This window comes from Felis catus, chromosome D4, assembly GCF_018350175.1.
Source record: "Felis catus isolate Fca126 chromosome D4, F.catus_Fca126_mat1.0, whole genome shotgun sequence".
Classification (NCBI taxonomy): domain Eukaryota; kingdom Metazoa; phylum Chordata; class Mammalia; order Carnivora; family Felidae; genus Felis; species Felis catus.
The window spans coordinates 38,643,355-38,666,389 of record NC_058380.1 but is presented as its reverse complement, the minus strand read 5'-3'; the positions used below and the strand labels follow the sequence as shown (position 1 = coordinate 38,666,389).

General features: G+C 38.8%; 1 protein-coding gene across 13 annotated transcripts in view; it reads left to right on the top strand.

The window, feature by feature from the left end:
* MPDZ (multiple PDZ domain crumbs cell polarity complex component) overlaps nt 1-23,035 on the top strand; it is a 162,940-nt gene that overhangs the window by 5,795 nt on the left and 134,110 nt on the right. The window lies entirely within an intron of this gene.

Genomic DNA, 23,035 nt, shown 5'->3' with positions numbered 1-23,035 from the left:
GTGACAATCATATAGTAAATTTGCTAAGTTGTAATTTGGTGCCTAAATTATCTAAGTAATTGTCATTCAGTACATGTTACAACTAACATCGTCAAAGGTACCAAGAATTGGAGAGAGGATGATCGTTATATTGTGAAAACATGTTGTTCTTGTTGGCATCACTCGGATTTTGGGGGCCGCTTTTAACATTTATATGTTTGTCTCTTAATTTTAGTCACTTAATTGAAATTAAGTGGCAAAACCAAAACAAAACTCAAACATTTAAGGCAGATGTGTTCTCTGGGTTATTACAAAAGTAAAAGTTGGTTTATAATCTTAATGTTAACAGTCTTTTGAGTACCATAGTAAAAGACTGTTAATGAATGTAGTTAAATTGTGGTTGAGTTAATTAAGAAGCAAATAGTCATGTTTATTGAGAGAAAATAAGACCTCTTAAAATGTTTTCAGAGAGAAAATACCAGTTGTCAGGATGGCCCTAGTGAGTCCTGTGGAATTATATGTAGTAACTAAATAGTGTAGCCTATTAACAGTTTTCTGTCAATTAGTAATTAGGGGATTGAATTGGTCCATGCTTATTTATCTTACATGGCTAAGTTTCATGTTTGGATAGGTTCATATGAATTTGGATTTCTTTGTATAATTTTCCCTAATCTGAAATACCTGTAATCTTGCCAGCAAGATGTAAATTGTCATCTCTTTTGCTGACTTTCCTCAGTGTATTCTCAGCAGTGTAGACTACCACTGACAGGCTTATCTGCTGATTTAGACCATGACATCTCTTCTGTCAGAGCAATACAAGGTTCTCTCCAGCCATTCTTTAGTTCCAATTATGTAATACATTGCTTTTATTATTATGAACAAATTTTGTTTTCCTCTTGACTGTATACATATTCAATTAACAAATTATCTGAAGGTGAATTTGTTTTGGTTTGGAGGTGAATAAGAGAGGATTATAGCTGATTTTATATTTTTTAAATATATTCTTTTCTGTATATGTAGACTTTATTTCATTTTTGAAGAAATAAAGATTTTACTAGGATTTTTATTTATTTGAGAGAGAATGGGCGTGAGTGAGTGAGGGGCAGAGAGAGAGAGGGAGGGAGGGAGGGAGGGGGAGAGAGAGAGAGAGAGAGGGAGAGAGAGAATCTCACGCAGGCTCCACACTGTCAGCACGGAGCCTGAAGTGGGTCTCAAGCTCACCCGATGTGGGGATCAACCTCACCAACCATGAGATCATGACCTGAGCCGAAGTGGAATACTTAACCGACTGAGCCACCTGGGTGCCCCAGTTCTGCTAGGATTTTTAATTTACCTCACAGATGATTGTTGATGTCTAAGATATTTTGATTTGGGGCACCTGGCTGGCTCAATGGTAGAGCATGCAACTCTTGATCTTAGGGTTGTGAGTTTGAGTCCCACGTTGGGTGTGGAGTTTGCTTAAAAAAATACTTTGATCTCACCCTGTTTTTAATTTGATCTTATTAAGGTTATCTTCTGTAAGTAATTTGTTTTCACATTGGTCTAGGAACCAAAGTGAGGTCAAATAAGCTTTATTTTATATCAGTATCACAAATAACCTTGCCTAGTGTGTTGGCCATAGTGGGTGCTTTATGCATATGGTACTTAGAGTGATAGAGCATGAAGGGCCGGCCAGTTGGCCAGCCTGCCTGCCTGCCTGCCTTCCTCCCTCTCTCCCTCCCTCCCTCCTTCCCTCCCTCCCTCCCTCCCTCCCTCCCTCCCTCCCTCCCTCCCTCCTTGAACATCCTCGTTCACTTTCTTGTCGAAGGGTCTTTATTTCTAGTTGATTTTTACCACTAAAATAATTCTGGTATATTGAGTTATATTTTAAAATGTTCATGTTCCCCAGGGTTCCAACTTTAGTTCTCTCTCCTTGTTAATCCCTACCTACTTCTTGACTAATGTCTTTTATCTTCAGCGACACCCAGAGGCTAGTGATCACCTACTCTTAGGTCTTCCAAGTTCTTTTCTCCATAGATGCACATGTGTAGTTGATTCATTCTTTCAACAAATATTTAGTTAGTGCCTAATCCAAGCCCACCACTGTTTGTGGTTCTGGGGATATAGCCCTGAGAAAAGAAGGGACCACCACTACCACGAAAACAACAGCTGCAACAACAAAAATTCCTGCCCTCATAGAGCTTAAATTCTAATGTTTCCTATTTTCTAGAAACATTTCAAACTGGTTATGTTCACAGGAGTGTATTTCCGCCCCTTCCTCTAAAAAATAGAAGACGATTCTCTTTCTGCTGTTTAAGCTAACGATGTCCCAATATTTCTTGGTTTCCCAAATTAGAAACATTGCAAGTCAACTTCCATTGCTGTTACTTACTCAGTCTGCCTGCCCCCAGAACACATCTAGTAGTCATTGAATTTTTTCCTTTCCCTCTAATGAATGTGTCTGTATTTCCTTGTTTTTCTGGTCTTTGCCTTAATCTTGGCCTGTATTATTTTTCTATTGGTCTGTTTTAACAGCCTAACGTGATTATGCTATCATTATTTCTTTGTCTTTTTCATAAGTTACTTACCCTATTACCAAAATTGTTTTTCCAGGAAATGAATTTTAGTTGCCCCGCCCCACCCCCAGTCCTGGGTATCTATGTATATGCACTGCCTCACCTGCAGGGCAAGAGCCCAAGGAGGCTTGAAACATTGCTTTCCTGGCTCCTGTCTAGTTTGGGAGCCCTGTACTATAGAACTCCTGTCATTTAAATTCTCTGGTTTCTTTGTGGTTTCTTTCTTAGCAAGACATGCCCTTCCCTCTTCATGCCCTTGCCTCTTCTAGGCAGAACTCCTAGGTTGTGCCTTCTTTGGGACAGTTCACATGTCACATCTCCAAATTCTTTCTAATGCATGCTGAGAGCATTGGATTCCAGTGTACTCTCACAGAATTTAGCATATCCCATTGCAGTGTAGTTATTTAACTATTTTCCACTAAATCGAGAGCTCAGAAGTTAGGTATCTGTCCATCTGATAGAGGCAGATACAGATTGTGGGGGCTTACAATTTGTAGACTTTGGGAGGCCCTCTTGAATAAAAACGTAACAAAATTATGAATACAAAATAAGATGTGAGAGTGCCTATTTATTTGAGAATGGAAGGATCCTGTGCAAATATTTCATGCTAAATCTGTTTAGGGGAACATAAGTGTGTGCCTAAAACTTGGTGAAATAATGCTGTGTGTATGTGTGTGTGTGTGTGTATGTCCACACACACACACACACACACACGGATAGATTTTTTTGCTTTGATTTTCTTGTTTTTTTTTTTAAATGTTTACTTATTTATTTTGAGAGAGAGAGTGCACATGCACACAAGCAGGGGAGGACAGAGGGAGAGAGAGAGAGAATCCCAAGCAGTCTCCATGCTATCAGCACAGAGCTGATGCGGAGCTTGAACCTACGAACTATGAGAAAATAACCTGAGCCCAAATCAGAAGTTAGACATTTAACCGACTGAGCCACCCAGGCGCCCTTTTGCTAATTTTCTTAAAATTAGGACAATATCAGTTAACCATACTGATGCTAATAATAATGCGTAATGCTCGTACGGCACTTTTTTTTTTTTAATTTTTTTTTAAACGTTTATTTATTGTTGGGACAGACAGAGACAGAGCATCAACGGGGGAGGGGCAGAGAGAGAGGGAGACACAGAATCGGAAACAGGCTCCAGGCTCCGAGCCATCAGCCCAGAGCCTGACGCGGGGCTCAAACTCCCTGACCGCGAGATCGTGAACTGGCTGAAGTCGAACGCTTAACTGACTGCGCCACCCAGGCGCCCCTCGTACGGCACTTTTCATTTTCTCCATACTTTCACACACTTTATCTTACGGGATATTGACAAGCTAGGTACACGGAAAGTGACTCAGACTTAATGATTGTTACTGTGTATGATTACTTGGTTGGTGACAGAAAATAGAGTTGAAGTTTTTCCTTTGAGATCAGATTTCACTTTGGTGGGGGAAGTGATTCAGTTCTTGTGCGTCTGGAATCTCCGTTAACACCCTGTTCCACCTCCTATTAGGCTAGTGAATGCTAAGGAATTTTCTCAGAGTTTTGTAAATTATCTTGCTGCCCCTCCATGTTTTCTATCTCTTCTCCATTTTAGCTTCCTCACCTCATTATTTTTTATTCCGTTCGTGCCCTATTTGTTTATCTCTGTCTTGCTACACATCAGACCTGTTCTCTCTCCATCTGTCTTCTCTGGAAGACAACATAATACTCTTAAGTGACAGTTCTTTGTGTAAGCTGAATTTGAGTTTGCAATGGTTGGATTCATTTCGACTTCTTTGAAGTATTGTTGGGGGTGACTTGGGGGATATTCAGCAGTACAAAAGTATGTATAGTTTTCAGCAATGGGGAAAGAAATGTCCTGAAAGCTGTGTGCTTTCTTTATTGTGCTTTGCAAATCCCAGTTCAGAAATGCTGGATTTTCATTTGTTAAAGAGTTACTGATTTAATAAACCTGATTAATCTGATAGAAAATTGGAAGTAGCAAAATGGAGAGATTAGCGTCCACACACTAATAGAAAACAAAATAATAATAGTAGCTTTTGGTTTGCTTATTATTTCTAGTCCCTTTGAGCGTTATTGTAAATGTCCACTTTACAATAGCAGCTCAGGATCTTACAATTAATAAAAAGGTATAGTGGTTTTGTAAGTGAGCTTTATAAAGTATTCTGGGAACTCTGAAAGTAAAGGCGCCTGGGGCTACATAATCTGAAGGTAAATAACTATTTTCTTATCTGCAGTAGTCTTATTAGAGCACAGAGCTATGAGGTGGAAAGGTCTTAGTTTTGATATCAGTCAGATATCAATCAGATCAGACTTGGGTTCATTTTAAATGACAGCTCTCTTGCTTACGAGCTTCATCAGGTTCGGGGAAACACTTTATCTTTCTGAGCCTCAATTTTCTTATTTAAAAATGTGTGTATCTAATATGAAACTGTTGGTAGGGTTAAAGGAAATGTATGTGTGTGAAGCACATATGCTCTGTTTAAGAAGACAGGGATACAGGAAGGCTATTTCATAAATAGTTTCATTTCCTACAGTAGACATAATGTTAGTTTATTGCCAAAAATAGTCACTCATGGAGACTATTTAATTCCCTGGGAGAATTACTGTTATAGTAGATGCAATAGCAATCAATTCTTATATGCAGTTTTATTATTATTTTTTACTGAATAGCATATTTTTAAAGGCCCCAAATAACAAGTTATTGCTTTAATTTATGGATTACAACCAAGTTTACATTTTAGACATCAGTGGTGAATATATGTTTGGAAACTTTGCCTCCTGAAGGGAGTATTTGGTAGTCAATTTATACCTGAGGAATAAAGTTTTTTTTTTTTTTTTTAATCAGCAAAATGACATGGAAAATTAAACACTTTGTTACTTAGGGAAGCTACTAACAGACATCCAATCAGATTGAATAAGGCTTTTAAGCCTATTATTTCTTTCTTCTTCTCTGTCCCCAAATCCTCTTGTAGCTGAATTAGATTACTTTTGATTGATAGTTTCAGATAATTGTTGATGTTTTATTACATAGACTTTTTGGTACCCCTACATAATAATGGCTATCGAAATATGATTGCTTAGTAAAAGTCTGAGTTATGTGACCTTGAGAAAGTAATCTTTTTGACTTTCTACTTCCACATCTGTAAAATGTGGTATTAGCAGGTTATATTATGGAAAGAGTAAAAACTCAGGAAATTTTCTTATATTTTCACATAAGATATTTGAAATGCTGCATTAATAATTGCAAAAACATACATTGATTTCTTCTTTCAGCTGAATTTAAGGGTTCTGAATTGGTTCATGAAAAGAATTGCAAAAAATGGGCTCAGAGAAAGCATATCTTTCAGCAGCCCTTCTCAGTACACACATGGTACTTCTGTGTGCAGACCAGGAAACCAGGCCACCGGGGGATGCAGACTACTAGTCACCCCAAGCAAAGTACAGGAGAGAAGAGAAGCCACATTAAATATCCCTCCAATATGCCATTCTCTTCCCAGAGGACTTCCTATCAGAAATTTGAGCCTGCCCTTTTCTGAGTAAAGTTTATAATCTTTATCTCTGTTCATATCCAGATTCAACAGGGGGAGATCATAAGGGCCACAAACTGAATTTAGGAGGCACTGATTGATGGGGAAGGATAAAAATATCTATAGCTTCGTGATAGCCAAGTAGGCGATATGATGATAGATTGCAGTCCTCCTAATTTTTGTAGAAAAGATTCCCAAACAGAAGAAACCATAAGGGACAACAATGGGGAAATGGCAGAAGTAGAGTTATTTGAAAAGTGATGGGAAAAAGCCCTAGAAAATGGATCTTGGCTGAAGAGCATGAACTTGAGGTAGTTGGGTGGGGAGCGAAGTTGAAACCGTAGGGTTATAATATTCTTTCCTCCCCTGCCCCTGCCTTTCTGCAGTTTAGTCTGCATTGAAAACATCTCTATACTGTCCTTTAAGGCTTTACCCTGAGGAATTGTTCAGTCACAGCTGACAAAGCTGTATATTGTTCTGCCTGGGTATCATCATTGAGATCTCACAAACTCAATGAAAGTCCTGTCTCTGACAGGGCAGCTGAGAAATGACAGATACTTCTGTACCTCCTCCTGCAGTTGACAAGTCCTAACAGCAGCTGTGGGCTGTGTTTCAGGGTCCCATGGGGACGCTTGGAGTATCCATGCTTTTTCTAAGCACCAAGGATACAGTTTGCTTCGGGTCCACTGGAGAATTGCCTCGCTCCAGGCAGGCAAAAGGGCAGGAGGCAGGAACCCGGAGTAATTTCCCTGGAGGATTAATGTTGCCAGTTCAGGAATTGCACCTGAGAATTCTGTGGCCTGAAGTTAATCCTTCTGTGCATTTTTGGTTTCCCTCAAGAAAATTCTGTGTCTGGAGTGAGTGCTCTATGAGCAGTACCTGCCTCTGGAGTCTGATGCCGACCCGTTGTTGTTCCCCTGCAAGGGCAGCCCTTGGAGGGGTCCTCCGGTCTGGTTCTGTCCAAGAAATATGCTGGCCTGTTGCATGTTGGTCCTTAACACTGAAAATGTGGTAGCAAATCGTGGCAGACTGCCCAACAATCCGAATTCCTCTGAGTTTAACTAGGGAGTGAGAAACAGAAGGGGCTGAATGTGCATTCTCAGAAGCATCTAAATCTTTTCCCTGAGTCACCATGTTTGGGGTGAGTTCACAGTTTGGGGGGAGGGCTGCTGTCCTTCTGGGGATGTACTAAGATAGGACAGTATGCATGGAAAATATGTAAAAATGGGTCCCCAGAGAGCAGGTATTGTGAAGTCCATATTTCTCGTGTGTGTGTGTGTGTGTGTGTGTGTGTGTGTGTGTGTGAAGTTATGAGTGAGGGTGAGGAGAAAGGAAATAAATATAATACAGTAGATTACAGACAGAATTGATGTGTCTAATAAATTTAAAGAGAAAGTTCGGCCTTTCAGATAACCAGCTGAGTAATAGTAGCAGGCAGCCTGAGGCTCTAATCCCAGACATACCGCCGATTTGTTGTGGAGCCCCTCCTCGTGAGGTGAGCTTCTGCTTGTCTTGTCTCTGAGCCGGATGTTTGCTGACATTCCTTTCAACACCAGCATTGGACTCCTGCTTTGGTGCGTGTAGCAAATAGGGGAAATTAACTCAAAAGCATCACAAAATATGATTTAAGTGTGTAATTCTGGAAGTGGTTATGAATCTGGTAAATGTCTTTATAAAGTAAGTATGTGCTTTAGGGAATCTGCAGTTAAGGATAGAATGTGCGTACTTTTTGAAGGGATAATGAACCCTTTACTGCCAGCCAACGGTCTTAAAGATAAAAGGAAATAACTTTCAAAACCAAAAGAAGTTCAATCAGCATGTTTGTTAGTGTAACTATACTGTGAAAATCTACCTGTAACAAAATATTCCAATTTCTGTATTATGTGTATTTTCCTTTTCAGTAGGTTTTTTTGCCCTGTTAGGAAATTACTGTGAAAAGGAATGAGGCCATATTATTTTCACCAAAACTTGTTTAAAGTATGTGGATTCATGGTCAAAGTAATGATTTTGATTTATGTATGTCTGCGTAATTGTGGATTAATTTGCTGTTTCTCTCTCTTATAGTATTAGCTTAGATACGTGACTGTTTATTACATTGAATTGTCATTTGAATATACATGAAAGATAAGTTTTCTCTTACTTGAAACGGACTTATATTTATGTGTACTCTCTTGGATTCACCCATCATTTCCAAAGGTGGGGCTTTGCATCTGCACTGTATATGCCTTCCGAAGTAGAGCAGCAAAGGTCATTCATCACTTCCTGCCCTGCTGCTCTCTCTCTCACAGAGTGGGCTAATCCACAGCCATTAGCTTCTGCTTTTACTAGGCTCTCACTTGCCTTTAGTAAGGCTCTTACTAAAACAGACTGGTAAAACTAGCATCTGAGTAGCCATCAGGAAATCAGAATAAAGACACTTGTTTTTTTAAAGATTTATTTATTTTTGGGAGAGTGAAGTGGGGGAGGGTCAGGGAGAGGGAGAGGGAGAATTCCAGGCAGGCTCTGCGCTGTCAGCACAGAGCCCGATGTGGGGCTTGAACCCACGGACTGCGAGATCGTGACCCGAGACGAAGTTGGAAGCTCAACCAATTGAGCTACCCAGGTGCCTCTAAAGCCTTATTTTTAACGATAAAAATGAAAATTCTTTACAAGATACTAATTTTTGAAGAAATCTTTTCAGAATATTTCATTTCCTTTCATGGAAGTTAAGTAATAATACACCCTGCGACAATTATTTTCTGGCAGCATTTATCAATGACATTTTTTTTCTAAGTAACTTAGTAGTTTGAGGTGAAATCTTTTTTTATTTTTCCTGAGCAAGAATGAAGGGTTTGAAAAACATTGTGAATTATAAAAAAGGAAATACTCTTCTGTAGTTCTGTTTTCCAAAATTACTAACATTCCAAAGTTACTAACATTTTAACATGGTTACTGCCCAGGTTTTTCTAATTTTTATTATGAAAACTTTCAAATGTACATTTTACAGTGAAGTATTATTATAGAGAATCCTCACGTGTCCATCATTCAGTTTCAACAGCCTTTGGTTCATGGCCAGTCCTGTTGCTTTTGTCCTCTTTCATCTTTTAGAAGTAAATCAGACATTTCACAATTTTCATAAATATTTCAACCTGGGTACTTTTTACATATATACTTTAAAAATATTTTAAAAATATAGTTTCTTTAAAAAAATAGAGAAAGCTAAGGCACCCTTTGGATCTCTCTGTGATCTGAGACTACCATTTTTATCTGTCTACACCTAAAAGTAACTTATACTGTAATTGATTTTAAAATGTGCCCTTTTAATTCATTGTTGAATATAATGAAAGTCTGTATGTATACATATTTATATGTAAGCATATATTATTTCATTTATGTATATATGTTTGTGTGTGTGTGTGTATATATATATATATATATATATATATATATATATATATACATTTTTTTAATATAGGTAAACAATGCCAAATTCTTCTGCAACTCTAAATTTCATGTTTGAAATCTGGATTCCTTTTTGTTTTTTTGTTTATTTTGAAAGAGAGAGAGAGTGCAAGCTGGGGAGGGACAGAGAGGGAGAGAGAGAATCCCAAGCAGGTTTCACGCTGTCAGTATGGAACCCGATGCTGGACTGGATCTCACAAACTGTGAGATCATGACCTGAGCCGAAATCAAGAATGGGAGACTTAACTGACTTAGCCACCTAGGTGCCCCAGATTGTGAATTTATTGTTAATAAGTGAATCTAACTTGTTTATATTTATTGTGAATACAAATATTTGAATTTATTTTAGTCCCTTTGTTTTGTGTTTTTTATTGACTATTATGATTTTCCCTTTTTTCATTTTTTTTTTTCCCCTCTGTTCCTAAGTTCTTTCAGATTGCTTGAGTATTCTTTGTTGCATCTTTTTTCTCCTGGTTTATAAATTATATCCATTTCTGGTTTCTTTCTTTTCTTTTCTTTTCTTTTCTTTTCTTTTCTTTTCTTTTCTTTTCTTTTCTTTTCTTTCTTTCTTTCTTTCTTTCTTTCTTTCTTTCTTTCTTTCTTTCTCCTTCCTTCCTTCCTTCCTTCCTTCCTTCCTTCCTTCCTTCCTTCTTTTCTTTTCTTTTCTTTTCTTTTCTTTTCTTTTTTTGTTAATTTAAATCTTTTAACATGCATACTTGGCTTATTTTTCTAGTAGAGTTTGAAGTGAATATTTCTATTCTCCTATGACTAGAATTTTGAAGCCAGAAATATTTTAATTGTGTTTTTTTCACATTTAGTAAGGTATTTATAAAATGAAGCCTTGTCAATTAGATCTTATATGCCTTTTCAACAGTGGATTTGTTTTGTTTGGTTGGAACCTGGTGGCTTTGCTCAGGCTCTGGCCAAAACTGAATACTTCAGGGGCGCCTGTGTGACTCAGTCAGTTAAGTGTCCAACTTTGGCTCGGGTCATGATCTTGTGGTTCACAAGTTTGAGCCTCGCATCAGGCTCTGTGCTGACAGCTTAGAGCCTGGAGACTCCTTCAGATTCTGTGTCTCCCTCTATCTCTGCCCCTCCCCCCACTCACATTTGGTGTCTCTCTCTCAAAAATGAATAAAAACATTAAAAAAATTAAAAACAAAACAAAACTGAATACATCATAGTATTTTATTCACCTGCCATAGCAGCTGCTTCCCTATACTTTGTTTTTCTGATGTAACTATCTCCCCTGTAAGATTCTTAATTATTTCAGTGGTCTTACTAAATTTACCTTTGCCTGAAAGCTCCCTCAAATTCTTATTGGAACTAGTGTGTCCAAATGAAGTAGTTCAAGGAGCAAGGATACTTCTTAAGCAGGATGCTTGGAAGGATTGCTTTTTTGGGGTGTGATAGTGTGATGCTGTACCCAAACAGGCTGTGATTGGTAGGTATTTGAATGGGACAAACAGAAGCTCATACAAATTATTTCTGTCAAAATGAGGTTCACAGTAAGAATGAATGTCAGTGACTGTGCATCTTATGGCCAGCTATTCTGTTTACCTCTCATTGGCTGTGTTGGATCTCACAAGGAATACCTGTCACTCTCATGTCAGTTGTGTCATGTCTCTGTCAGCTCATTTGTTTTGTTCTCTTATAACTAAGGCTTGTGATTTATCTTAGCCTTTTTTTAAATTATTCATCCTCTTATCTTTTCAACTCTAACTTCACTATTCGTTTATTCTCTCAGTGTTTCTCTTCAGTTCCCAAGAGAGAGACTCTAGCCCAGTTCTGCCTTTCAGGTCAGCACTTAGATTGTCTTCCCTCAAGTGAGGAGCCCAACCCTTGTTCTCCTGGTTATGGGTGGAAGAGAAGAATGTAGAATAGTGTGCAGTAGCATATTCCTTGCAGCAGAGGCAGTGGAAAGGTTGAAATCTGTATTAGTTAGGTTGGGCTGCCATAACAAGTACCACAGACTAGGTAGCTTAAACAACAGAAATTACTTCCTCATGGTTCTGGAGGCTAGGAAGTCCAACATCAAGGTCTAGTAGGGTTTTGTGTCTGGTGAAAACTCTTCCTAGCTTGTGGATAGTCATGTCCTCACTGTGTCCTCACATGCCTTTTCCTTGGTACTTGCATGTGGAAAGAGGGAGGGAAAAAGGGATAGATAAATAGCTCTTCCTCTATTAAGACCATTAATTCTATTGGATGAGGACCATTCCCTTATGAACTCATTTAACCTTAAGTATGTCTGAAAAGCCCTACGTCCAAATACAATCACATTGAAGTTTACAACTTTAGCATTGAATTTTGGGGGATAAGTTCAGTTGATAGCAACATTATAAAGTACTAGAACTCAGCCTTTTAAACTCTTGGTCAGGACCCATCTTAATTTCTGGAACACCCTTTTCTCATATTCTGTATCTTGGTGATTGATATTCCTATCCAGTCATAAACTCAAGCAGGAATGTGGGGTTCATCCTAGGCTCATCGTCCTTGTTTCCACATTACCAGGTCCTGTTGCTTATAGCTTTTCATTAATTCTTGAATCTGTCTCTCGTTTTCATTTATTCACTTTCATGTCTGTTTTTGAAAATGCCTCTTACCTAGCTTTCTTGTTTCCAGTTTCTCTTTTTACATGTCTTCCACACCATTATCACAGTGATGTTTCTAAAACAAAGTTTGACCATGTCATCCACTATACCAAATAAACTTCAAAATTAAATGTCTGGGGGTGCCTGGGTGGCTCAGTCAGTTAAGTGCCCTGTCTCTTGATTTTGGTTCAGGTCATGATCTCATGGTCATGAGATTGAGCCCTGCATTGGGCTCTATGGTGGGCTGGAAACTGCTTAAGATTCTCTCTCTCCCACAACCCCTCTCTCCTCTCTCTCTCCTCTCTCTCTCTCTCTCTCTCTCTCTCTCTCTCTCTCTCTCTCTCTCTCCCCCTCCCTCCCTCCCTCCCTCCCTCTCAAAAACAAGAACAAAAAATGAAAAACCCTAAAAACCAAAATTAAAGGTCTGAACTCTTTAAGAATGGTATGCAGAGCCTGTAGTAATTTAGCCTGTACCCACATCTCTAGCCTTATCATCTGTTTTTCCTTTTCTCCAGGCCCAGTCCACGTATAAGGAACTAATGGGGGGACCTGGGTGGTTTAGTCAGTTAAGCGTTCAACTCTTGATTTCAGCTCAGGTCATGGTTTCACGGTTTTTTGGTCAATCCCCATGTCAGGCTCCATGCTGACGGTGTGGAGCCTGCTTGGGATTCTCTCTCTCTCCTCTCTCTGTCTGTCTGTCTTTTCCTCCCTTCATGCTCTCTCTCTCTCTCTCTCTCTCTCTCTGTCTCAATAAACAAACAAACATTAAAAGAAACTACTTGCAGTGCGCAGAAGGAGCTGTGTGCTCTTGCCTCTGCGTGGCCTGAGAGTCATGACTCTCACCCTGACTCCCACCTGTTCTTCAGGACTCTGTGTGGGGCTCTTTGCCTCCAGGAAGCCTTCTCTTTCTCTTTAATTTGGGATTGGTGCCCTGCTTTTGTCATTTGTATTTTAATCGTCTGCTTATTATTTTTTTCTTCTATTCGCTTGGCCCATGAGTTCCCAGATCATGTCTTCATTTTTCCAATTCTGCCACCCAACAACATGGCAGTCACATAGGTGCCCCATGTGTTGTTGAATTGGTAAAAAACAGAATTTGAGTTCTTTTCTTGCCCTGTGATCCTCTTAGCATGTTTCACTTTGGACAGGTAATTTATCTTTCTGTTTTATAAAGGAATGACAGGACTGTCAATTAGCATTTCAAGTATATTGGGAAAGCAAGGTTATTTAATACTTGATTTCCTTTGATTCTGGGGAACAGAATGGAATTAATAAATTCTATTATTATCGAAGGAATTCAGAAAGATTCATAAATATGAACTTGAAAATAAAAAATTTGTTCACGAATGCCTTTTGATCAAGCCTATGGAAATGAAGGGGAATTTGAAAAGAGCAGATACTAAGAAGAGGTGGAGTGTTTTCTGTCGGATGGGTGCACTAACATTGGTGGGTAGGGTGATGTTTCTGTGCTTTTGGAGTCCTCGTTCAGTAACCTTACCCTACAATGTGAATTGTGATTACAAGAGTAAGGTTTGCTCTCATGGCCAGTTGACATTGTGACAGACTCCCTGCTAATGACTACAGCCTTGCATTTGTCTGCTCCCTTCAGGAATGCCCAGGCCACTGTAAATGAGACAGATGCTAAATTTGTGTGCAGTAAATAGATGCTGAGTGACTGTGACCAGCCACATAGCATTGCAGCAAGCTCATTTAAAGTTTACCCCTTTGGCCAGAGCATCTTTTTTCCTAGATGTCTCCTGAGGCAAGGGAGACAGAAGCAATATTAAACTATCAGGGCATCATCAGAATAAAAATCTTCTGTACAACAAAGGAAACCATCAACAAAACAAAAGGCAATTTACAGAATGGAAGAAGATATTTGCAAATGATGTTTCTGATAAAGGATCAGTATCCCAAAATAAAGAGCTTACAAAACTCAACCTAAACACCCCACTCAACTTACAAAGCTCAACCTAAAAACAAATAATCCAATTAAAAATGGGCAGAAGACATGAACAGACATTTCTCCAAAGAAGATATCCAAATGGCCAACAGACACATGAAAAGATATTCATCATCACTTACCATCGGGGAAATGCAAATCAGTACTACAATGAGGTGTCACTTCACACCTGTCAGGATGGCTAAAATCAGCAACACAAGAAACAACAGGTTTTGGTGAGGATGTGGAGAAAAAAGAACCCTCTTGCACTGTTGGTGGGAATGCAAACTGGTGCATCCACTGTGGAAAGCAGTATGGAGTTTCCTCAAATAGTGAAAAATAGAATTACTTTATGATCCAGCAATCGTACTACTGGGTATTTACCCAGAAAATACAAAAACACTAATCCTGAAAGGATGCATGCACCTGGCTGATTATAGCAGTACTTTAATGAAATAGCCTAATTATGGAAGCTGTCCAACTGTCCATGGATTGATGAATGGATAAAGAAGGTGTGAGACACACACACACGTGCACGCGCGCGCACACACACAGACACACACACACACACACACTGGGATATTATTCAGCCATAAGACAATGAAATCTTGCTATTTGCAATGACATGGATGGAGCTAGAGAGTATAATGCTAAGGGAAATAAGAGAAAGAGAAATACCATATAGTTTCACTCATATGTGGAATTTAAGAAACAGAACAAATGAGCAAAGGGAAAAAAAGACAAATCAAGGAACATACTCTTCTAGAGAACAAACGGATGATTAACCAGAGGGGAGTGGGGGGGGGATGGGTTAAACAGGTGATGAGGAATGAAGAGTGCACTTGTCATGATGAGCACAGGGTGATGTATGGAATTATTGAATCTCTATATTGTACACTTGAAATTAATATAATACTGTATGTTAACTAACTGGGATTAAAAGCAAAATATAAAAAATAAAGTTTTACCCCTTTCACGGTTGAATTGTTTAAGATAACTAGAAAATTTTATGCGTTTAGGACAGTTTCTCTTTCTGGGTTAATTTTAGCCAGAAGCTTATTTTCACTTGTTAGTTGCCATATAATCTGCATTGGACAGAAAGATCTATTTTATGCCTGAAGCACTGATTCTTTACTGCATACAATCTGTGCCCACACATTACCAGTGCAACTTCTTGAAAAATAAAATGATTAGTCAATTAATCAGGTCCTATTTCTTTTAAAAAAAATTTTTTTTCAACGTTTATTTATTTTTTTTGGGACAGAGAGAGACAGAGCATGAACGGGGGAGGGGCAGAGAGAGAGGGAGACACAGAATCGGAAACAGGCTCCAGGCTCTGAGCCATCAGCCCAGAGCCCGACGCGGGGCTCGAACTCACGGACCGTGAGATCGTGACCTGGCTGACGTCGGACGCTTAACCGACTGCGCCACCCAGGCGCCCCAATCAGGTCCTATTTCTAAGTAAAACCAAATTTGATCTGATTTTTATCCCCTGCTGAAACTAGTATTATCAACTAGTTGTTGCACAGTCATTGGGTCCAGCTCAAATCTTTAGAGATTTGTAAAGAGATTTATGCAAGAAACATAAAGGCCTTAAAGTAAAAATGATTTTCAAAACTTGATTTTCCCCTAAGGAAATATATGTATAAGTGGGATTGCCAGATAAAATGGATGTCTAACTAGAAATATGAATTTTAGATAATCAAAAAATTGTTTAGTTGTATGTGCCAAGTATAGCACAGGATATGCTTATACTGAAAAATTATTTATTTATCTGAAATTCAAATTTATTTGAATTTGAAATTTATTTGAATTTTTTTGCATTCTGTATTTTTACTTGCTAAATCTGGCAACCTTAATATTGATATAAAATTTTAAAAGCCCCAAAGAAATGCAGTGCAAAATAAGTTCCTCGGTGTCCCTTAGTCCCTCATATCCCACTATTAGTGTCTTTGCAAAGCTTGCAGAAATATTCTGTGCTTTTGTAAACATGTATATATTAATTTTATTTACATAAACATTTCCCTCCCCTTTTATACAAATACTAACAACTTAATACATTGTCTTGCACAGTTTTTTTTTTAATTTTATTTTTTTTTAATTTACATCCAAATTAGTTAGCATATAGTGCAACAATGATTTCAGGAGCAGATTCCTTAATGCCCCTTACCCATTTAGCCCATCCCTCTCCAGTAACCCTCTGTTTGTTCTCCCTATTTATAAGGCTCTAATGCTTTGTCCCCCTCCCTGTTTTTATATTATTTTTGTTTCCCTTCCCTTATGTTCATCTGTTTTGTCTCTTAAAGTCCTCATATGAGTGAAATCATATGATATTTGTCTTTCTGTGACTAATTTCACTTAGCATAATACCCTCTGGTTCCATCCACATAGTTGCAAATGGCAAGATTTCATTCTTTTTGATTGCCGAGTAATACTCCATTGTGTGTGTGCGTGCGTGTGCGTGTGTGTGTGATATATATATATGACACATCTTTATCCATTCATCCATCGATGGACATTTGGGCTCTTTCCATACTTGGGCTATTGTTGATAGTGCTGCTATAAACAATGGGATGCATGTGTCCCTTCAAAACAGCACACCTGTGTTCCTTGCATAAATGCCTAGTAGTACAATTGCTGGGTTGTAGGGTAGTTCTATTTTTAGTTTTTTGAGTTACCTTCATACTGTTTTCCAGAGTGCCTGCACCAGTTTGCATTCCCACCAGCCGTGCAAAAGAGATCCTCTTTCTCCGCATCCTCGCCAACATCTGTTGTTGCCTGAGTTGTTAATGTTAGCCATTCCGACAGGTGTGAGGTGGTATCTCATTGTGGTTTTGATTTGTGTTTCCCTGATGATGAGTGATGTTGAGCATTTTTTCATGTGTCCGTTGGCCATCTGGATGTCTTCTTTGGAGAAGTGTTTATTCATGTCCTTTGCCCATTTCTTCACTGGATTATTTGTTTTCTTGGGTGTTGAGTTTGATAAGTTCTTTATAGATTTTGTGTACTAACCCTATATCTGATTATGTCGTTTGCAAATATCTTCTCCCATTCTGTCAGTTGCCTTTTAGTTTTGCTGATTGTTTCCTTCGCTGTGCAGAAGCTTTTTATTTTGATGAGGTCCCAGTAGTTCATTTTTGCTTTTGTTTCCCTTGCCTCTGGAGACATGTTGAGTAAGAAGGTGCTGCGGCCAAGATCAAAGAGGTTCTTGCCTACTTTCTCCTCGAGGATTTTGATGGCTTCCTGTCTTATATTTAGGTCTTTCATCCACTTTGAGTTTATTTTTGTGTATGGTGTAAGAAAGTGGTCCAGGTTCATTTTTCTGCATGTTGCTGTCCAGTTTTTCCAGCACCACTTGCTGAAGAGACCATCTTTATTCCATTGGATATTCTTTTCCTGCTTTGTCAAAGATTAGTTGCCTATACATTTGTGGGTCCATTTCTGGGTTCTCTATTGTGTTCCATTGATCTGAGTGTCTGTTTTTGTGCCAGTACCATACTATCTTGATGATTACAGCTTTGTAGTATAGCTTGAAGTCTGGGATTGTGATGCCTCCTGCTTTGGTTTTCTTTTTCAAGATCGCTTTTGTTCTTCGGGGTCTTTTCTGGTTCCATACAAATTTTAGGATTCTTCTAGCTCTGTGAGGAATGCTGGTGTTATTTTGATAGGGATTGCATTGAATATGTAGATTGCTTTGGGTAGTATCGACATTTTAACAATATATGTTCTTCCTATCCAGGAGCATGGAATCTTTTTCTGTTTTTTGGTGTGTTCTTCAACTTCTTTCATAAGCTTTCTATAGTTTTCAGTTTATAGATTTTTCACCTCTTTGGTTAGATTTATTCCTAAGTATTTTATGGTTTTTTGTGTAACTGTAAATGGGATCGATTCCTTAATTTCTCTTTCTGTTGCTGCATTGTTGGTGTATAGGAATGCAACCGATTTTTGTGCGTTGGTTTTCTGTCCTGCAACTTTGCTGAATTCATGAATCAATTGTAGCAGTTTTTTTGTTGGAATCTTTTGGGTTTTCCAGGTAGAGTATCATGTCATCTGCGAAGAGTGAAAGTTTAACCTCCTCCTGGCTGATTTGGATACCTTTTATTTCTTTTTGTTGTCTGATTAATTGTTTTGTGGATATTGACCCAGCTCTGCATCCCAGGTATAAATTCCACTTGGTCATGGTGAATAATATTATTTTTTTAATGTATTGTTGGAGCTGGTTGGCTAATATCTTGTTGAGGATTTTTGCATCCATGTTCATCAAGGAAATTGTTCTATAGTTCTCCTTCTTAGTGGGTCTCTGTCTGGTTTTGGAATCAAGGTAATGCTGGCTTCATAGAAGAAGTTTGGAAGTTTTCCTTCCCTTTCTATTTTTTGGAACAGCTTCAAGAGAATATGTGTTAACTCTTCCTTAAATGTTTGGTAGAATTCCCCTGGAAAGCCATCTGTCCCTGGACTCTTGTTTTTTGGGAGATTTTTGATTACTAATTCCGTTTCCTTACTGGTTATGGGTCTGTTCAAATTTTCTATTTCTTCCTGTTTCAGTTTTGGTAGTGTATATGTTTCTAGGAATTTGTCCATTACTTCCAGATTGCCCATTTTACTGGCATAGAATTGCTCGTAATATTCTCTTATTATTGTTTTTATTTCTGCTGTGTTGGTTGTGATCTCTCCTCTTTCATTCTTGATTTTATTTATTTGGGTCCTTTCCTTTTTCTTTTTGATCAAACTGGCTAGTGGTTTATCAATTTTGTTAATTCTTTTGAAGAACCAGCTTCTGGTTTCATTGATCTGTTCTGTTTTTTTTGGTTTCGAGAGCATTAGTTTCTGCTCTGATCTTTATTATTTGCTGTCTTCTGGTGGTTTTGGGTTTTATTTGCTGTTCTTTATCCAGCTCTTTAAGGCATAAAGTTGGGTTGTGTATGAGAGCTCTGTTCCTTCTTTAGGAAGGCCTGGATTGCTCTTCTTTCCGCTTATGACCGCCTTTGCTGCATCCCAGAGGTTTTGGGTTGTGGTGTTATTATTTTCATTGGCTTCCATATACTTTTTAATTTCCTCTTTAACTTCTTGGTTAGCCCATTAATTCTTTAGTAGGATGTTCTTCAGTTTCCAAGTATTTGTTATCTTTCCAAATTTTTTCTTGTGGTTGATTTCGAGGTTCATAGCGCTGTGGTCTGAAAATATGCACAGTATGGTCTCGATTTTTGCACAGTCCTTTTATCTAACTGTGCATTTCCTCCACGTGATCTTTGCAGTACAATATGGAAAATATGGGGCTGTGTGAAAGAGTGAATGTGGGCTTTGAAATCAGGCAGAGTTGGATTCAAATCTGGGTTCTTTGCTTAGTGGCTTCGTGACCTTGAGTCAGACCTGAGTCTCTCCCTCCCTCTGTTGTTTTATCTGGAAGATGGAGCGGATATATGCAAGGCAGTGGAAGATATTGTGGAGAGCCTGAGGGTCAGTGTCCCTGCTCCCGTGATGTAATGTGTGCAGACTGCCCTTGCCCAGCACTGTAGAGCTTCATAGGTGCTGAATTCATTGAGCCTTTTATGGGTGTGTCTTGTAGTTCTAAGTGTCATGGCTACTGAAACAGGATCGATTGTAACCAAATAGTGGTTCAATTATATGGGCAGTAACTAGAGGGACTAGTGTACGGTAGGTATGTTTTTGACACTGTTAAAAAATGCATATTTTCATTGTGCTGAGGGATTTAGCACCTTGAAATATAACAGCCATGTTTTTTAATGTATGTCGAATACTGATGTAAGGAGGCTTATTTTTTCTTGGAGATTTTTCTTGAAATCTTGGGTTTTAAAAGTGATTTTTTTAAACATACATGGACATAATATAAATGGTGAATATTACTGATCTTTCATGTACCCACCCGTAGTTTCCAAAGTGCTTCGTTCTGAGTTACTCAAACCTTTGCTTGGATTGTTGGTTGCATTATCTACCCCAGTCCATTTCAGACTACATGCAGTTTGGGCCTCTGTTTTTTCCTTTGGTTTCTCATTGTGTAGGGCAAAGTCAACATAGTTTTGAACTTGGAAAGAGGAAGAGGATGGTAAAGTGATCTTCCTCTTAACAAGAGGACCATATTGTAGAAGTTAAATTGTTAATTGGCTCTGGAGCCAAGCTGCCTGGGTTCACCTCTGGCTGTGTGATGTACCCGTGGTATGACCCCGTGCAAGTTACTTACTCTTCCACTTCCTCAGTTTCCTCATTTGTAAAGCGAATGGATAGTGTGAAGATTAAACGGGTTAGTTGGATGACATGTTCCGAACGGTGCCCAGGATGTGGTAGTTGTTACGTACGTTTGCTGTTTTCACCACTGCTTCTGCCCCAGCATTGGAGTCACCTACTTGTTACCGTATCCACATCTCATTTCCTCTCTTTACTGCCCCTCTGACCCATCATCCTCACTCCTAGCCTGAATTGTCCAGAAAAACCCCAAGAATTTGGTATCTTCTGACATGTATTGGATCTACTTTACGTCTTACCCATGGGCCATGACCCACTGTTATCACCCAGGTACCCCTTTGTTTCCACATGGTGGTGAGATAGGTGAAGGGGGAGGATTGATGGTGAGGTGAGAAGGAAAATCCATGCAGTTTGATGGAAAGTTGTGGTTACAGATGAGTTTTTTTATACTTAGAGCTGAATCCTGGGGATGAAGTATAGGTCATAGAAAGGAGCAATTTTTTTTTAACCTCTTGTCTCTTTGTCATGGCTACCAATTGTAAAAACTAGAAAACCTCAAAAAAGCCACATATTTATTTTAGGGACATCAGAGAAGAAAAACCATGGAACTCATTTTTTATCTCTGAAATCCAGAGGAATGGCGCTCTCCTCTGGGAGCCAATGTCAGTGACTTGCAGCTGAATTGAGCTTTTTTTGTCCTCTTTTCTTTTCTTTTCTTTTCTTTTCTTTTCTTTTCTTTTCTCTTCTTCTTCTTCTTCTTCTTCTTCTTCGTTTTTAATCCTTTATGATAAGAGTTGCTCTGGGGAAAAGAAAGTAATTCTCTTTCCACATAACTGACTTGAGGTTCAACTTTGGAATGGCAGTGTTTTTCTCAGTAGGGAACTGCTTACTCTGTACTTTCTCTGTAGACTCCTCATAGATCACTGGGTCTGTAAATCCACAGGCTACCACCCGTTCCACATCATCAATACTGCCTGTCTTTCAAAGTTAATTTTTCAAAGGGGGAAGAAGATAGAGCTAACTTTATTGTGCATACCAAAGACTTATGTATATAGTTTTTTCCTTTCAAAACTTTGAGTATCACTCATTTGCGGTGAGAGTTTTCTACTTCAGTAAAGATAGATAAGTGACTTAACAAGGACCTATAGCTGGTAAATGGTCAAGCTGAAATATTAATTCAGGTTATCAGACTCCCTAGTTCATGCAGTTTCATTACTATCATGCTTCCTCCTGGACATATGTCAATTGTAGACCTTCTTTATATTGGGGTATCTTTACTTTTATTTGTTAATTGTCAGAAGTTGATAAGTTTTTGAGGGTGGACCTAATAGTATACTATTGTATGAAGTGTCCTTGTAAGTTAGAATAAAAATACGACGAGCTTATTTTAGAGATCTCCCTGTATTTTTCCCCATGAAACCATGCAGTGCATAAATGCTCACCTGTATGGGCTCAGCCTTGTTCCTGAATATATATTTTATAGTTATGAGTTATACTCTTGGAAATTTGTATACCTTATTTATCTCATTTATCACACCATACACACTGATTAAGTTTTCTAGGAAACGGAGGTTTGGATGATGGGCCCCTGGCACAGGCCTGTACTGTGATTTAGGGTTCAATTCCACGTTAGAGCTGGTGTTCTCATTTGACACCAGGGCATTTTATAAAACAAGTGCTAGTAGTTGAGCTATTTGACTATTGGAAGTGGAATTGGTGGTTTAAATAGTGTATTCTAAATTGGGGCAAGGAGAGTCGATAAGAACTGTTCCCTGTTATCACACAGAGCTAATTACAAGCGTTGGTGGTCTATATGTCTGCTCACGTACGTCACATACTTCATTTTTTCCGGATGCGTTTTCTGTTAAAGAGACAACAGGGATGGCTTGTTCCTTCTCAGACAAATCCTGTTTCATCTTCCAAAAGTGAGGAAGTCGGGTTGTAGATTTTTTTTTTTTCTCCCTTGAAGGAGTGGCTGAGGGTTTTCTGCAAGGCAGAGGATAGGTGTGACTAAGGAGAAGATTTATAAATTGTTGGAGGAGATGTGGTTAGCAAACAGTAGATGTGGTTAGTGATATGGACATTGTCAATGGAAATCTGTAGCTGGTACTGTAAAGAGTCTAGGTAAATATTTTCAGAGAAAGATGAGTCTGTGTGAGTTGAAGGAGTCGAGAAGATTTATTTTGATTGAGGGAGAAGAGAATATTATAATCAGGAGGGTATTTTGAAAACCTTTGAAAACCCTTCTTCCATTTAACACTGTGCTCTCTTTTATTCAGCATTTCATTCATGATTTAATGTATTAGCTCCCCGTGGTTCACATACTCTTTGAATGTCATAGTTCATTTCTAATTGGTATGCGTATATTGTCTCCCCAGTTAAGACTATGAGTAGTCAAGGGCAATATCACATCTTATGCTTTGTAAGTTTTAATGTTCTTCCCCACAGAATTTCCCATGCCAAGCCAAGTATGTCCTTACTCTGTGGGTGAGAATCTGTAAGTGAATCCAAAATTATAGTGGGCTGTGTTGAGACGTTCTTAAAGAAATATTTTGGGGGCACCTGCGTGGGTCAGTTGGTTAGGTGTCCGACTTCGGCTGAGGTCATGATCTCACAGACTGTGGGTTAGGGCCCTGTGTCAGGCTCTGTGCCAGTAGCTCTGTGCTGGCAGCTTGGGGTCTGGAGCCTGCTTTTGGATTCTGTGTGTCTCTCTCTCTCTCTCAATCTCTCTCTCTCTCTGCCCCCCTCCAAAATAAATACGGGCACCTGTGTGGCTCAGTAGGTTGAGCTCGTGAGTTC